The following is a 17,946-nucleotide window of genomic DNA, read 5'->3' on the forward strand; positions in this document are numbered from 1 at the left end:
TTCTTCAGTGGGGGGTACCAAAATGACACAGAACTCCAAATATGGCCTCACCAGTGCCGAATAGAGGGGCACCAGTGCCCCTCATTTCCCTTGATCTTCTGGCAATGCTCCTACTAATGCAGCCAGAGCTGACCCAAGCAGGGTGTGGGGCCTGGGGTAAATCAGCCCATGCAGGGCCCTGCCCCTGCTCCAATCCCATGGGCCCCAGACCCAAAGAAGTTGCTGCTGCCATTGGCAGTGGCGGCAACAGCAGTGGAGGTGGGGGGGAAAGCGAGCAGCTGGATGTGGAGCTGCTGCTTTGCCCTGCTCCTCGGGGCCCCCCAAAGTGCGGGGCGTGGGGCAGTCTTCCCAATTTACGCCCCCTAGGGACAGCCCTGAATGCAGCCCAGTATGCCGTTAGCCTTCTTCACAATAAGGGCATACTGTTGGTTCATATGCAGCTTATTGTCCAGTGTAACCCTTGGTGCTTTTCTGCTGAGTTGCTGCTTAGCCAGTCAGTCCCCAGCCTGTACCAGTGCATGGGATTGTTCCATCCTAAGTTCAGGACTTTGCATTTGTCCTTGTTGAACCTCATGAGATTAGTTCTGAAGTGGCAGAACATTGACAGTGCCGTCATCACCCTGCTCTACCTATGGCAGATTACAGTAATCTTGGCAATGGGCCCAGTAGTTGTGTGGGAGGGCTGTTTTTCAGTTTTTAATATAGGTTAATTAGAAACTTGTATAGGGTGGTTTATATAGGGATGATCCTACTTTGAGCAGGGGCTTGGACTAACTCAGGGATAGGCAACCCCTGGCACACGTGCCAGAGTATTGCATGTGAAGGCATTTTGCTTGGCATAAGCAATTGGGGGCAGGTGGCAGGGAAGGGGCCGGGGCTAAACTGCCACAACCAGGATCAGGTCCCTCATGGGTCTCCCATTGCCCACTCCTGACACATCAATATCTTACAGGTTAAGGTTGCGGGTGTTTTTGGCACTCTGCCCCAAAACATTGTCTATCTTTGGACTATAGATGACTTCCTGAGATTCCTCAGCCCTACTTTCCTATAATGGGGAGTCTAAAGGGGCTTAGACATCTAGGTTTACCCCATTTAAATCCTTGAAAATCCACATTGCATCTGCTCATATCATGACTTTATTTGTTTTTCTTTCAGCCGTTCACTTTTGGGCTTTAGTTGAATCTGTCTGTCTGAGCTTATATTGTTGCTTCAGTCACATCTTTGCTTCCCTCTCACAGATGAATCTCTGAACTTCTTTTTCTTGGGAAGTTCTGCTCTTTTTTCTCCTTCCTGTTGTCATTTATAAATAGCATTCAGAGAAGTGGAGAAATAACTCCACCAACAAAGACATTAATGCAGGAAGCAAAGTACCATCAATTTCTCCTGCATTTGATGCATGTAGTGTTTGCCACAGCTGATCAGGAATCAGGTTGTATTACTACACTGTAACGTTTATATGGAGAAAAACATAATTTGGGTGGCAAGACCTGTGAGTGGGGCATGTGAAATGGAGGGTAGGAGCCCTGCAGAGGCTTATTACAAATCCAAAGGAAACAAAAATATTAAGAGACGCTACGGATTGAGTCCCAGTAGCCTATGCAAGCTCTTGACTCTTTGAACCAGTTAGTCTATAATGTACCACCCTGCCCCGCCTCTTGCCTTTAAATTAACAGATTAGAGACAGCTGGTGAAATATTCTAGGTTTACAGTGTCCTCTAGTGGAGAACTAGTGTAAAAATAGCTCCCCACTATTAAAAAAAATGTATGTTCAGATCTTTGAGAAAACAGCAGTAGTGGAAAGGTTATTACAGTTCGTAATGTCATCTAGTGTTCACTATACCAATCAAGTGCCAGTTGGAATACCACTTGATCAATTTAGAGATTTCTGGTACTTCTAAGAGCTGCTCAGTGGTTTGTTGTGAAGAAGATACCATTCTTTTGGCAGTCATGTGTTGATGCCAGTGGTTGTTGAAGAAGTTGGATGCATGGATTTAAATACCTTGTAAGTTTGGAGGTTCAAAGCCTAAGAGATTTGTAATATACTTCCCAATACAGGAATTTTGACTGCTAGACATGCTTCTTTTAGATCCCATCACAGGATTTTTGTGATATTTGAGCACCTCAAATCCATGCTTAAGGTTGTTAGGTAGTTGAGCTGGTGAACCGTTTATGAGGGACCAGCTTTACTACTTACAGTAGAACTGGAAACACAGAACACACTGATTCCTCAAAACTCTTGACAAAAACTAGCCAGGCAGGTTTGTCAGCCAGAAAGTTTTCCTGCCTACCCAACTCCTGTCAGCCTGTTTCCTGGGCTCACAGGTTGGCTTGTTGGAGAATTAGCAACCCAGATTTCTGCCTGGAGTTTCCCCAAAAGGCCACATTTTCACCCTGAATCAGAACCAGACATTGAATAAGTTTGAAAGATAACATTCTTCATGGAAAGGGATTCCATTTCCTGTGTAGCTTTAACTGCTACGTTTCAGGTGAAAATGTAGGCTGTAAGTGAATGACAAGAGTGATGTTATTTTATGCCCAAAGGCACCTGCAAGTGTGCTACCAGAAACATGACCCTCCGTAGGTGTCACTAGGACCTGAATCTTTGAGGAACAAGCCTGGGTGCGTTATATTGTAATCTTAATTGAAGACATATTTTAAAGAAGAATGACTGGCTTTGAGGGACCAAAGGGATTTTGCCAGCAGCAGCTGTAGATGGGGCATTGTATTTCACCTTGGCTGCGTGCACTCATTAATTAAGAGGATTTCAGCAAGTACCCTTCTGGCACTGATTCAAATCCCTACTCCAATGAATATTTCATGTATGCAACATGGAAGAGTTCCAACGCAAGAGATTGGGAAAACCCCATGACAGAATAGCTATTAATCTGGTGGTTTCGATACTCACTCGGAAGGAGGTGGGAAACTGAGGTGTGGTTTCCTGTTTTGAATCCAGAACCAGGTCTCCTCCATCACGGACAAGTGCCCTAACCAGTAGGATAGACTGTTTAATTTTGATCAGAATTCTACTGGGGACAAGAAATCTCTGATTTAAAGACTAAATCCAAACCAGCCCATTTATGTGATAAGTTTTGAATCAGGTTAGTTTGAATCTCTTTCTTTGTTTCAAAAAGAGTTTGACTGTAGAGTTTCTCATCAGTTTTAGTCTAGACTCTGGGTGTACAGAAGGATGGGCTACCATAGAGCCATATTTACTGTGTGGTGTAGACCAGTGCTCCCCCCCACAACAGTCAAAAGTCACTGTTGGGGGGGCAGGTGTCATCTAACCAATGCACTATTCTCGCCTTTCTTCCCCCTTGATTGTTCAGTCTGGGCTAATAACGATATTTACCGACTCTCTCCTGCCACGTCTTGATTAATGTACTATGTTATAAGTCGGGAGGTGTTATTGGTTATCTACCCCAGTAAAATCTGCCAATCTGTAGTGGGGAAGGGGTGTTCTTTAGTTATTAAGTTTTGGGGTGTTTTTTTGTAGTTCTTGTGTAGTATCGCTAGTACCAACCGTCAAGTTAAAAATCACAGTTTTACTTCGTTTGGCTTAATACTGTCCTTTATTTATACATTATCGAACTTACATCCATCACTTATTTGTTATTTGTTATGTGTTTACATCAATTGACTATCCCTATCAACTTAAAAGGAATCCAACTCAGATAAGTTTTTACTTCAATCGTGTTACTGCTTCTCTAACATATCCTAGTCTGTGTGGTTTATATAATCTTGTGTTTAATCTTTTAATTCCTTCTTTCTTCTATGGGCGTGGCCTCTCTTCCCAAGTACCCGTGGCACCCACTCTCAATTTCCACTACTTCTCTTTTTTTTCTCTCTTTTTTTCTTTGAGTTTGATAGACTTGCTCTAGAGCCCCACAAGTGAACAAAAACAACAAACAACCCAGCCAGTCCCAGTAACTTCCCGATGAGTTAAGGGTTCCTCTGCCCCTTTCTCTTCCCTCTGGGAAAATCACCTCTTGTGGCTCACTCATCAGCAGTTCTCCGTTGAACTACATCCTTTTTTCCAGCTTCATTCTCTCTGAGCCCTACTCTGCAGGGTCTTCCCCCCCCCATTTCTCCTTTTCCAAGTCTCTCTCTTCACCTGCTACTGGGGCCCAGCCCTCGCTGGCCTGGCCCCTTTCTGCCATGGGGTATTTGATGCTCACTGAACATCTGCTCCTGAATCTCTGCGCTCTTCGAGTTCTCTCCTCCTTGTCCTCCTCTGTCTCTGTTCGTGCCATGAAGGTTTTACTTGTTACTCCTGGTTCTTCACACATCCTCCCCCTTAAGATGCTGCTAGGTGCCTTACTTTCCAGCCCCTTGGTGTGGTCGTGAATGATGGGGAACTCACCTACGTAAGTGGTATCGGGAGCCGGTCGTTGTTTATATGATGAGAGAGGAAGTCTGCCACTACATTGGCACAGCTAGGTCTAAATTCAATATGGAAATTAAAAGGTTGTAGGGTGAGAGCCTACTGTGTGATCCAGGCAGTGTCAGTTTGTGTGGTCTGTAGCCACTTTAATGGGACATGATCAGTAATTAATGTGAACGTGCAGCCCAGGAAGTAGTACCGGAAATATTCTCCCCCCCCACATTTGATAGCCAAACACTCATGCTCAATTGTAGCATACCTTTGCTCCTGGGGATTCAATTTCCTGCTGGCATAGGCGATTGGGCATTCCACACCCTCTGTCTCTTGTGTTAACCCCGCTCCCACGGTGTGACTCAATGCACCAGTCTGTAAGATGAACGGACGTGTGAAGTTGGGTGTTTGAAGGACCACGTCATTACATAAAGCCTGTTGTGTTCTCTGAAAAGCTTCCAAATGTTCCACATTCCAGCTTATTGGTCCATTACCCCTCCCCTTTAATAAATCAGTTAACAGGGCTATTACTGCCGCGAAATGAGGTATGAACCAGTGATAATAACTGGCCAGTCCTAGGAAGGTTGACATTTGTTTCCTTGTTTGGGTGGTGAGTAGTCCTGAATGGCCTCTGTTTTGTCTGTGAGAGGGCGAATACATCCTTGGCCTACCATAAAGCCAAAGTATTTGGTTTCAGCTTTCCCTAAGGCACATTTTCGTGGATTTGCTGTTAAACCATTCAGTCTTAATTCCTGAAGACCTGCCTGAAGGGCCTTCAAATGTTGGTCCCATCTATCCACACAAATTATAATATCATCTATATATGCTGCGGCATATTGCTGATGTGGTACTAAGACCCAATCAATTAATTTTAAAACGTTGCTGCAGCTCCATGTAGGCCAAATTGCACATGTTTGAACTTGTACAGCCCCCAAGGGGTGCCAAAAGCGGTTTTCACTTGGTCTTCCTTTTGGACGGGAATCTGCCAATAACTCTTGGTTTTGATCCAAGGTGGATATGAATTTGGCCCTTCCAACTCTTTCCAATAATTCACTTATTTGCGGCATAGGAAAGCGTCAAATTTTGATATTGTGTTTGGCTTTCTGAAGTCTATGCATAATGGGAGCAAACCCTCTTGTTTGGGTTCTGCTACTAATGGACTCTGCCAAGGACTATGAGAATCTGTTATAATTCCCAGAGCCAACATCTTGTCAATCTCTGTTTTTGTTACATCATATTGATAATAAGGGATCCTTCTCCATTTTTCTCTTATCACTTTTCCTTCAGGGGTGATAATTTTGTGCTCTATTCCTTTAGCAGATCCTGGAATTTCATTAAACACATCTCCAAATTCATTTATTAGGAGCCTTAACTGTTCTTTTTGCTTTTCTGTCAATTGATCTCCTAAACACCTCTTTACTAGCCTCCTCTCCTTTTTGTAATTTGGTCATTTTATTTCCTGACCCTGACTGTTCTCCTATGTGGGTCCCCAGTAGACAGTCTGGTTAATGCCAGGGTTTCAACAAATTGATGTGAATAATTTGTTTCTCTTTTTTGCATCCAGGGCATAAGATTTCATAATCGACTGGGCCAGCCCACATGATTATCTCAAATGGCCCTTGCCAACAAGTTAAAAATGTACTCGTTACACTAGGAGTACTAAAACTTTCTGCCCTTCCCGTAATTCTCTTTGTTGCGTCCCCTTGTCGTAATTGACCTTTTGTCTCTCTTGTGCATGTTTGACATGGTCACGGGCTACCTCACCTGCTCTCTGTAACCTTTTCCTCAGCTCTCAGACATATTCTGTTGGTTGTGTCCCCGTAGGTTCCCCTTTCCCTCATCTCTTCCATACTACATCTAACAGGCTCCGTGGTTTGTGTCCATATACCAGCTTGAATGGAGATAACCCAAGGGAAGACTGAGGGGCTTCCCTTACTGCAGATAACAGTGGTGGTATTAACAAATCCCACTTTCTTGGTTCTTCTTGAGTGCATTGACATAACATGTTTTTGAGTGTTCTGTTAAACCTTTCTACCAACCCGTTTGTTTGGGGATGATATACGGCCATGCGCAAGTGCTGTATCTTTACTACTTCCCATTACATGGGACATGAAGTTCGCACCTTGGTCTGTGATTATTTCCTTGGGTATACCCATTCTCAATACCCACTTAAGCAATTCCTCCACTACCCTAGGTCCTGTAACTGTACGAAGCGGGATTGCTTCTGGGAACCTCGTAGCATAGTTTATCATGACTAATATGAATTGGTGACCCGTTGAACTTTTTGGTAGTGGCCCTATTATATCTAGCGCTATTTGGGAAAACGGTTCTTCCACTACCAGCATTGGAAGTAGAGGAACTCAATGAAGTTTTTGTAGGCTGACCTGCTGGTAATTAGAGCAAGATTGATAGACGTTTTCTACTTGCTCATAGAGTCGGTGCCAGAAACACCACTTAGTCAGCCTAGCCTTTGTTTTGGTTTTCTCCATGTGTCCTCCCAAGGGGTTCATATGGGTCAATTTCAGTAGTCAGCTTCTATACACCTGAGGAATCAGAAGTTGGGGTATCTCTACTCCATCAGGTTGGCCTACTTTAATTCTATACAATAGACCCTTCCTTAGTTTGTATCTGGGCAATGAATGACACTGATCAGGGCATATTACCTGATCATCTCGTTTGGCCAATTCTGACTGCAAGATGGCTTGGAACAGATCTTGTCCCTGTTGGGCTTCCTTGAAGTGGGCGTTGCTTGCCAAACTTTCCAGATTGAATCCATCTGACTCGAATGGATTTTCAGATTCTTCTCCCACCAAGCCCACCTGCTTTTCCTCTTGTGTTCTCACTGTATCCAACACCTGATAAATTTCCATCCAATCATGGCCTAATATAATCAGATAGAGCAGATTTTTGGCTAGGCCAATGGGCATTTCTCTCACAATGTCTAATACTTCCACCCAATAGCTCTTCGATGGATATACTGACGGTTGCCCATGAATACAGATCATCTTCACTGCCTCCACTCTTAGGGCCCAATCTCTTGGAGCCAAGGCTGCCTCAGCTAAGGTCTGTGCACAACTGGTGTCCATGATGGCTTGTACCTTCTTTCCACCTACCCAAGCCCAAATTGTCGATTTATCCTTCAGCCTTTCCCCTCCTGGTTTTCCAATGCTACAGTCCATCATCTCTATTTGACCATTTTCTCTCTGTCCATTGCACTGGATCTTAGCCTCCAATGAAGTATCTTATCCACATTGAGTCTGGCGAGGCACATTTGTGCATTCTTTTGCCATGTGTCCTATCCATCTACACCGGAAACACACTATCGTTGATTGTCGCACTTCCTGGGCCTCTTTATGGCCATACCTGCTGGTATCTCAGGTGATACAGGGGTTTTCCTTCCTTTTATACCGCATTCTCAGTTACTGTCTCTTTGCATGCTATCAAAATCTTTGGCTAATCTCAGAACCTCCACTGATGATTTCAGGTGGTGATGACACACCCAACACTGGGTACCTTTGTCCAGATCCATTAAAAACTGTTCTAGCAAAATCTGGTCACACAGTTCCACTTTGCACACCTCTTGCGGTTTGAACCACTTTTCTAATAAATCTGCCAGGTGTTGAAGTAAGACCCGAGGGAACTTATCTTCTATCCTCCTCTTCATTTGGAAGGCTTGACAATATCTCTTGGGGTTGATATTCAAACAATACATAATTTCTTTTTTTACTTTGTCATAGTTGACTGCTTCGCCCTGTAGCATAGCTTGATATGTAGCCTGGACTCTTCCTATTAGTAAGACACCCAATTGGCCAGTCCATCAGCTGCGATCCAAACCTGAGGCCAGTGCTGCTCATTTGAAATTTTCTAGAAAGGTTTCCGGATCACTTGGACTAGGGAGAAGAGATTGATGTCATATACTTATATTTCAAAAATGCCTTTGACTTGGTCTCCCATGATACTCTTATGATAAAATTGGGGAATTGTGGCCTTGACAACCTCACGGCCCCATGACTGGGGAACTGGCTTCGTGGTCAGATCCAGAGATTGATAGTCGATGGAAATGAGTCCACATGGCACATGGTGACCAGTGGTGTCCCTCAGGGTTCAGTACTCGGACCAGTACTCCTTAATATATTCATAAATGATCTGGATTCAGGTGCTGTAAGTGGACTGGCCAAATTCGCAGATGACACTAAATTATGAGGAAGTGCAGTCACGCTAAAGGATAGGCGGGGGATTCAGGGTGACCTGGACAGGCTCACAAGGTGGGCAGATCAAAACTCATTTAAAGACATTTAACACGAGAAATGCAAGGCCTGATGATCTTCTGAGGTCCCTTCCAGTCTTACAATCTATGAATGTGAAGGTGCTACACCTCGGTAGATTCTACACATCATACTTATAGGCTCAATAGTGCTACACTTGCTAGCACCACAACCGGAAGAGATTTGGGGGTCATGATTGATCACAATATGAACATGAGCCATCAATGCAATGCCAGAGCCAGCAAAGCTAATAAAACTCATAGTTTCATAGTTTCTAGGGTCGGAAGGGACCTAAGTAGATCATCTAGTCCGACCCCCTCCATGGCAGGAAACAATACTGGGGTCAAACAACCCCAGCAAGATGTTCATCTAACCTCCTCTTAAAAACCCCCAGGGTAGGAGCCAGGACAACCTCTCTTGGAAGTTGGTTCCTGATCCTAGCCGCCCTGACCGTGAAGTAGTGCTTCCTGATATCTAGCTTAAACCTTCCCTCTGCCAGCTTGTGACCGTTATTTCTGGTCACTCCTGGCAGTGCACGGGGGAACAGTGACTCCCCCAATGCCTGCTGATCCCCCCCGTGACTATAGTGACTATAGTAGTGACTATAACAGGCCACTAGATCCCCCCTCAGCCTTCTCTTTTGGAGGCTGAACAGGTTCAGGTCCCATACCCTCTCCACATAGGGCCTGCCCTGCTGTCCCCTGATCATGCAAGTGGCCCTCCTCTGGACCCTCTCGATGCTGACCACATCCCTCTTGAAGTGCGGCGCCCAGAACTGGATGCAGTACTCCAGTTGCGGCCTGACCAGTGCCGCATACAGGGGGAGGAACACCTCTTTGGACCTGCTTGAGATGCATCTGTGGATGCATGACAAGGTATTGCAAGGTATTGGCCTTCCTGACTGCCTCCCCACACTGCTGGCCCATGTTCATCCTGGAGTCAGAGGGGAGTTCCCCAACCTGTAGGTATGGTGCCGGTTGTTCCTCCCCAGGTGCATCACTTTTCACTTGTCTGTGTTGAATCCCATCCTATTCACATCCGCCCTCCCTTGTAACGTGTCTAGGTCTGATTGAAGCCTGATGCTACCTTCTAGTGTGCCCACATCCCCCCCACATCTTAGTGTCATCAGCAAATTTGAACAGGGTGCTTTTTACCCCCTCGTCCAAATCGCTGATGAAGATGTTGAACAGTGCAGGCCCAAGCCCTGCGGAACCCCACTGCCCATGTCCTTCCACGTTGAGAAGGACCCATCCACTACTACCCTCTGGGTGTGGCCCTCCAGCCAGTTGGCGACCCAATTGACTGTGTGGGTGTCGACACCACAGTCCCCCAGTTTCTTAATGAGAACGGGGTGAGAGACAGTGTCGAATGCCTTCCAGAAGTCCAGGAAGACTATGTCCACTGCTACCCCTGCATCTAATGATCTGGTAATCTGATCATAGAAGGCCACCAGGTTGGTCTGACAGGACCTGCCACTGATGAACCTGTGTTGGTTGCCCCTAAGCATGCAGTCCCCAGCTGGCCCCTCCTGGATGTGTGCCAGCATAATTTTCTCAAACAGCTTGCCTAGGATCGAGGTAAGACTGACTGGCCTATAGTTTCCTGGGTCCTCCTTCCTCCCCTTTTTGAAGATGGGAACCATGTTGGCCCTCTTCCAGTCCTCTGGGACCACACCAGGACACCACGAGTGCTCATAGAGCCATGCCAGGGGTCCTGCAATGACCTCGGCCAATTCCTTAAGGACTGTAGGGTGGAGATTGTCCGGGCCGGCTGACTTAAACATGTCCAGCCCCTCCAGAAGCCCCCTAACTAGTTCCATGCTAACCTTTGGCCCCAAGTGACTGCAGAATAGTCATCCCTGGTGATGACCCGTTCCTTCCATTGGGTATACATCTCCTTTTTAGCAAGGAGACATTCTTGGATGCTTTTGGTGAGCCATGGAGGCTTGTGTGCTCTCCTGCTCCCTTTGATCCTCATTGGGATTACCTTCCTTTGTGCTTGGAGGATCGCCCCCTTAAGGAGCAACCACTCTCCTTGGACATCTGGCTCCCCCCCCCCCCCCCCCCCCCCCCCCGGGACCTCAGCGCATCCCCGACTATCCTCCTTAGCTCGCTGAAGTTTGCCCTCCTAAGGTCTAGGGCTGCTGCCTTACTGCATGCCCTTGCCACCTTGCGCTGGATGGTAAATTCCAGCAGGCGATGATCACTGTTGCCCAGGTGGTCGAGCACTCGCAGCCCCCTCACCAGGTCATCACCTGTGGCCAGCACTAGGTCCAACAAGGCGTCCCCCCTGGTGAGGCTGTGCACCTCCTGGGTGAGATGGAGGTCCTGCACTCTGTCTAAGAACCTACGTGAGCAGTCAGACCTGGCTGACTGCTCCTCCCAGCAGATATCCGGGAAGTTCAGGTCCCCCATGACTACCACATCTTTAGCCTTGATCACCTCTGTGAGCTGACCTAAGAATTCCTCGGGGTTGCATCTACCAATGCATCTCAAGCAAGACTCAAAAAGTCATCCTCCCACTTTGCTTGGCCTTGGCAAGGCCACAGCTGGAGTACTGCATCCAGTTCTGGGCTCCACACTTTAGAAAGGATGTGGAGAAGCTTGAGAGAGTCCAGAAGAAAGCCACACACATGATTAGATGTCATGAGAGCAGACCTTATGAGGAGAGGCTGAGAGGTGCGAGAATCTTCAGCCTGGAGAGGAGAAGGCTGAGGGATAACTTTGTGGCAGCCTATAAGTATATAAGGGGTGTGCATCAGGAACTGGGAGAACAATTGTTCACCAGGGCACCACAAGGGAAGATAAGGTCTAACAGTCACAAACTGCTGGAAGACTGTTTTAGACTGGACATAACAAAAAACTTCGTTACTGTCCTAGTCTCCAGAGTCTGGAATAGACTCCCTGCCAGAAGTAGTGCAAGCACCTACTCTGGTTACATTCAAGAAATGCCTGGATGCTCACTTTGCTAGGGTCATCTGACACAAGCTGACTTCCTGCCCTTTGAGCAGGGGGCTGGACCCAATGATCTCATGAGGTCCCTTCCAGCCCTGATGTCTATGAAATCTATGAAAAAAAGTTATTTATCTATACCTGTCCAACAGATATTGAAGGTATTTATGATCAGACTGCATATTTGACAAGGTTGATCAAGCTATTCCAGGTATTGAGAGATATGTTGAGAAGGATTTGATCAGTGTAATATTACTTCTGTATGGGGAACAGATGATACTGGAAGAGCAGATTGTAGCTTTTTACAACTGCTTTGAGCCTAGGCCCTTCCCCTTATTGCCTTGCTGGTATTGTAGTGCTTAAGTATTTGGTGACAAGCTTTATCTATTCAGCACATTTTTATCTAGTGGTGGCACTCAAATTCTGTCCTTGTTGAACTCCATGTCTAGCAGATTGGGAAGTTATAGTGATTAGTAAATGTCAAAACTAGTTTGAGTATATTCAGACCTGCTTAGTCATGACTTTAAATTGGCACTTCTCCAACTTTTGTTAGCCTTGAGGAGATTATATCTCATTGCTTGTAGCAACAGAGTTAGCCTGTAATTGGAATCATCTGTAATTGTTCATCAGAGACAATGACATTTGCAGTAAGCTTCATGCCAGATTCCTGCCAGGGCCTCATGCAGTCTCTTCCAATACTCTTCCAATTACAGCATATCCTTAAGGCACTAGCATCACGAGTCATCAACATTACCTCGAAGTCCACAAAACTCCTGTCCAGCATTTGCTAGGACCTTCTTTGGCATTCAGGATGGAATCAAGTTTCCTGTGTAGACATCAATGCCTCTTTCTTCCCCCTCCCTCCAGTAAGAAAAAAAATGCCATACTGGGTCAGGCTACAGGTCCATTTAGCCTAGTAGCCCATCTATCACATTGGCAGTATGTGGCAGCAGTTGTCCAGGGTAAGTTGTTTACAACTTACAGTGTTAAGTTGTTTAGTATTTAGTGAAGTCTCTAGAAAGGATGCAGATGAGCTGCATTTCTAACCACTACCACATAGATCACCCAGGTAGTTGGCTTACTTTCTTTTCAAATTCCTTGAGTTTGTGGACTTTTGCTCTGAGTTCTATTTCCAGACTGTTGGTACATTATGGGGCACAATGCATCAAATTCACTTCAGCAGGCTTTTTCACATGCTTCACATTTAGACAGTTCAAGAAATGGGTCTGAGGAGTCAGTCACACCCAGTCACATGTCTTTTGGCTGCATCATGTTTTTAGTTCCTTTGTTAGGAGACCTATTTCATCATGGCAGACAGATGGTTCCTGTATCCCCCTCAATATATATATTTATATTGGCCAATGCACAGTGAGTTAAGTGCTCAGTGTACAAACTTTTTTTTTGCAAAAACCTTGTTGGTCTAATAAAATATATCACCTCTGTCCACAAGCCCTGATTGTTTTTTCCTCTAGACCAATATGGTTACAACCCGGATACCTGACACAACGTATGAACTATCATTTTAGCTTAACTCTGTGCAATCTCATTTTGATATTTACTGTATGGGTGATTAAATGATGCAGTCCATTTAGCACAGGATGTCCTCACAGTATCCACATAAAGCATTATTTGCTGCTCATTTCCTGTGGTTTTCATTGTTCCTATATGACAAATACTAAATATTAAGTCATCCATTTCCATCTTATTTTACCAAGGTCTGACTGACTGCAAGATGGATTTCTTGATCTTCTAAAGACCTCCAATGCTGTACCTCTTGCCATTCTTATTGCCATAATGATGGCAGATGAAGTTACTTTCTGATCGAGTCTTCTTTTCTCCTTGCCTCCATACGCCTCAGGAAGAAGAGTACATTTCTTAGACTCCCCTCCCACAGCCTGCTTCAATACCAGAGCAACTCCTTTGGTGGTATTAGTGCGACCAGCTGCCAACATTAGCTTCTAGATAAAGTTGACACAAATAGGCACCAGCTGGACACACTCAAAGCATACCAAAGTAACCAACTGAGCTTAACTGTTGGAAGATTAAGAAAAATGCCAATGTGGACAGTTGTGTACTGTAAATACTGGCCAGACAGGGGCATACGTTTTCCTTGAATTACTCTACCTCTGTGATTTATTTTTTTTTAGCAAGATCCAGTGTCTGTCTACATCATTTTCTTTACATGATATATAGGTTAATTCTGGAATCACTTTTTGAAATTCAGCTATCATTTAAATTTCTAGTGGCAGCATTCTTTGCTTTGTGACAAAGATGTATGGGGCTCTGAATAGCCCTGAATTGTTGTGTTGAAGATGATAGGAAACAGACATGCTCCTCCAGGACTCTGTGCGACACCTCACTTAAGAAATCATAAGCAGTACTGAGAAGCAGTATTCCTTCACTATCCCAGCCTCACAACCTTTTTCCACGCAAGTTGTTCCATTATAGCAATGGAAAGAGTTAACAAGCAGATCTCCTTTGGAGAAGGACTGCAATGTTATTAGCAGCTTCTCTCAAGTTCTCTTGAGAAGAGTCCAGGCTCTTTGTCTTCTCTAGATGTTAGACACGTGAGCTGGGAGAGTTACTATCGTACCACATCAACATGGACTTGGATCCTCTGGCACCTTGTTTAAACATAGGTTTGAGGTAAGCAACCTAAAAGTTGATCGTACTGTGCCAACAATCATTATCCACTAGGTGGAGCTCTATCCATTGAAGATGCATTAATACCTTTTCATTCTAACTGCAATTGTTTTTTTTCCATTGGTGCCCCCCCTGCAAGCAACGGCCAGGGAGTGGGAGCACTGGATGTAGGCTGTGGCCACTTCTGGGACCACCGCGGCCACTTCTGGAAGCAGTGCGGCCACTCACCAGATGGTATGTTTTGTTGCATGGGGACCTCTACCCACCCCCAGTTGACACCCGCCCCCTGGTCACTGACTGGTTGCTGGGGGTGGGAGCACGTGCCCCCTCTGACTAAGGTGGCACCAGTCGCCCATGCCCACCATCAATACAGACTTAAGTAGGTCAGCCTCTCTGCTATTTCCCATTGACACTTTCTTTCCCCTTGCATTTTTAAGGCTTCAGTAGGGCGAGGCCTATCAAGAAATTCATAGAAGTATATTCCAGAAAATAAAAACTATGCATGATCAACACACAGAAAAAGCCAAATTCATGGAATTCAGCAGCATAACTTGGGGGAGGGGGACGAGAAAGGCATCAGCTTCAGGCACCAACTCAGTGGTTGCACTAGAATGGTGCCTCCCCCACCCTACTTGAGAATCTGTGCCTTGGTAGCAGCTCTGCACTACTGATGTTACTGCAGCAGCTGGGGACGTTGAGTCCCTGGAACAGGTAAGACTCCCACCTTCCCCTCACCACCGCCCACCCTGCTCAGAGCTCCCTCCTCTCCCCTTCCCTGCTCTCCAGCAGGTTTCTTTAGAGCACAAACCGTGCTAGTTACATCCTGAAGGACTTTAAGCCTTTTCCATTAAAAAAAAAAAGGTTGAATTAAAACCAACAAATCTAAACTCAGTCGCACTAATCTGATATAGTGGCCTAAGGCTATGTCTGTACAGTACAAGGGAGCACTGTGCTGAGACATGCCACACACTTATTTTTTAGACCAAGACCAGTGCACGTGCCCATTAGCACCATGTCAGGGCTGAAAGGCCAAGCTTATCAGTTGCATGTACCATGCCAGACTAATCTGGCTACACTGCTTCTAGCTAAGGAGCTGTTGTGTGCTGAGCAGGTGTGGAGAGTATCAGCATGGTGCTGCGTTGTATCCTATAGGTGTACCCCAAATGTCATCACCATGACATCCTGAATTATTATTATATTTAAAGTTACATACCTTACTCTTTAAAAGAGGGAAGGTTTCTTCAGCAATTGTTCCTGGTAGAATCCAGTCTACAATTCTACCTTCACTTGATACAAATTTTAAAAAGTTAATCAAAAAGACAACAAACCTGCTTCCTCACCGAGGTCAGCTCTCCCTCGTACTAGGTAAAAGGGATGAACCATCTTACCAACACATATGTATATTCTGTATTCAATGTGAGATAAAGCTCACTTTATCTTCTTGTTTCTCTGCCTTTTACCCACTTATAGCTAAAGTTTCTTTCTTTAATAGCTCCCAGGCATGGTGAAAAAGGCCTTCAAAATCAGTGTGGAGGTCTGAACCAAATCTCTGAATATGAGCAGAGACAAGCCTTGAGTCTGGACCCAAGCTTTTCCCAGTCCTTGTGGCAAAAATGCTCTGTAAACTGTAGTGAGAAAGTTTGGGTGTCAAGCTGTTGTTTGGCCAACTGCAATAATGGTATTTCTGAAAAACATGGATCATTTCATTTCAACTTCCATTTCTACATTTCAACGGGACAGTGTTTCATTTCATTTCATTTCATTCTGAAGCGCTGTTCTGTTTCATTTTGTCAAAACGGTTTCGCTGTTTTGACATTTTGCTTAAAGGCTATAATGGGGAAGCACAAAGCTGCCTATAACGTTGTCATTTCTCTGCAGATTTGGATATGACAACAGATATGGTAACCCCTTCTGAGAGCATGAAGCCTGAGAAAGTTCAAGGAGCTAAGTGCAGGGGTTTCTGGGAAACTTCACCTCAAGCTGCTGACAAGCAAAACTCATGTCACATGTGTGTGTTAAGGTGCAGTGGGGTGAAAACAGCAGGGGTGGTAGCCCCTGCTGAGACCATGAGGCCTGCCAGGTTCAAGGAGATTGGTGTAGGGGTTTCTGGGAAACTGCATCTCAAATTGTTCAGAGCAAAACTCATGACGTGTGTGTATGTTTGTGTGTGTGTATTTAAGGTGCAGCTGTTTTTCCATCCCTCCCCCAGAGCACTGGGATTGGAAGGGACCCCAGGGAAGCATCACAGTCACTGGCCAGCTACAGTTGTCAATATCAGAGCAGCCCTCCTCCCATCTTCCCCTCCCTCTCCGTAGTTCGTTTCCCTGCAAGTGAGCCCAGCTTTGAAACAGGAAACGTATCAAAACTTTCAAAACATTTTGACTGCCCTCGTTTCATTTTGAGGCTGTTTCAAAGTCTTTTGTTTCATTTTGATTTTGCTGCGTTGTGCTTGAATCAAGTCGAAACAGTGTTGAAATGAAACACCTGGGAAAATTTCAAACAGCCCTAATATCCACACGTATAGCACTGGTCTTGGACTCCTAAATCATTTCACAAACATTCCTCCTACATACCACGCTATTAACAAGTACAAGGACAAGTGAAACACAGTAGGAATTTTTGCTGACTTAGTGATCATCTGCCATATTTGGGACCTCAAAGTTTATATTTCTCATCTCCTAAAGCAAATGGTTTTAAACAAAGACTTTACTGACTGTAAGGTTCTGATCCTGTAGTGAGCACCTAGTGGAGCCTCTGCTAGGCTTTGCTCAGAAAGAAGACACTGCCTTTTAGTAGGGTCTTTTTTTGTTATAGTTACTACATCCATGTGTGCTAGCTAATCAGTTGTGCCCAAACTCTCTTTATTTTTTTACTAAGGTTGCTAGAATTTTTTCCTACTGGCAAGCAATTTCTCCAGCTAAGTTAGTCATTTGTTTTTAGTTTTCCATCTCCTTGCTTTGTTCTCCCATTATAAGTGCTGTGACTAATTGAAGTAAACCTGTATTTTAATATTTAAAAGCCTTGGGATTTTTGGCAGTGTACCACACATACCAATCAGATCATTTTCTGTCCTTTGTCCACATCAGATACCAGTAATCATAGTGTTATTTCCATTTTTAATTGTCTCAGGGAAATATTAATAGTTCAGATAAGTCTACAATCATGTTTGAAAGGCCATTCTTTTGCTCTGAAAACATGATCTCTGACAAATATGAATGAATATCTCAAGATAATGTCAGCATTGGCAGTAGTCAGGTAAATGTCACTAATGATGAGAGGCAAAGCATCCTCTGCAAAATGTCTGCAGGTGCATATGAAACTGCAGAAGGTTTTCAGTCATAAACTAATCCCTTAGGATGGGGTGATGCAGAAACTCCTAAGCAGACATTCTCTAGGCAGCAAAACAGAGTCCTTTTTTCTCTATCAGGCCATATGTCCTCACCATCATTTCTCCTCTTCCTGGCAGCAGTCTGTTACTAATATGGGGGTGATTTGGATTTAGTTTCTCTTAAAAAAAAAAATTCACAATTTGTTCCTTCCCCTTTCAGCACTAGTTTCTCTAGTTCAGGGGTTGTCAACCAGGGGTACGCATACCCCCAGGGGTACTTTGAAAGGTCCCAGGGGGTACGCGGTTGCGGGTGGGGATGGGGATGGGGCATCCCTACCTTGCACCACTGCCTCACAGGAGCAGGGCTGTACAAATGCTAGGCTGCTG

This window comes from Crocodylus siamensis, chromosome 3 (genome assembly GCF_052110815.1).
Source record: "Crocodylus siamensis isolate JL-2025a chromosome 3, ASM5211081v1, whole genome shotgun sequence".
NCBI classification, from domain to species: Eukaryota; Metazoa; Chordata; order Crocodylia; family Crocodylidae; genus Crocodylus; species Crocodylus siamensis.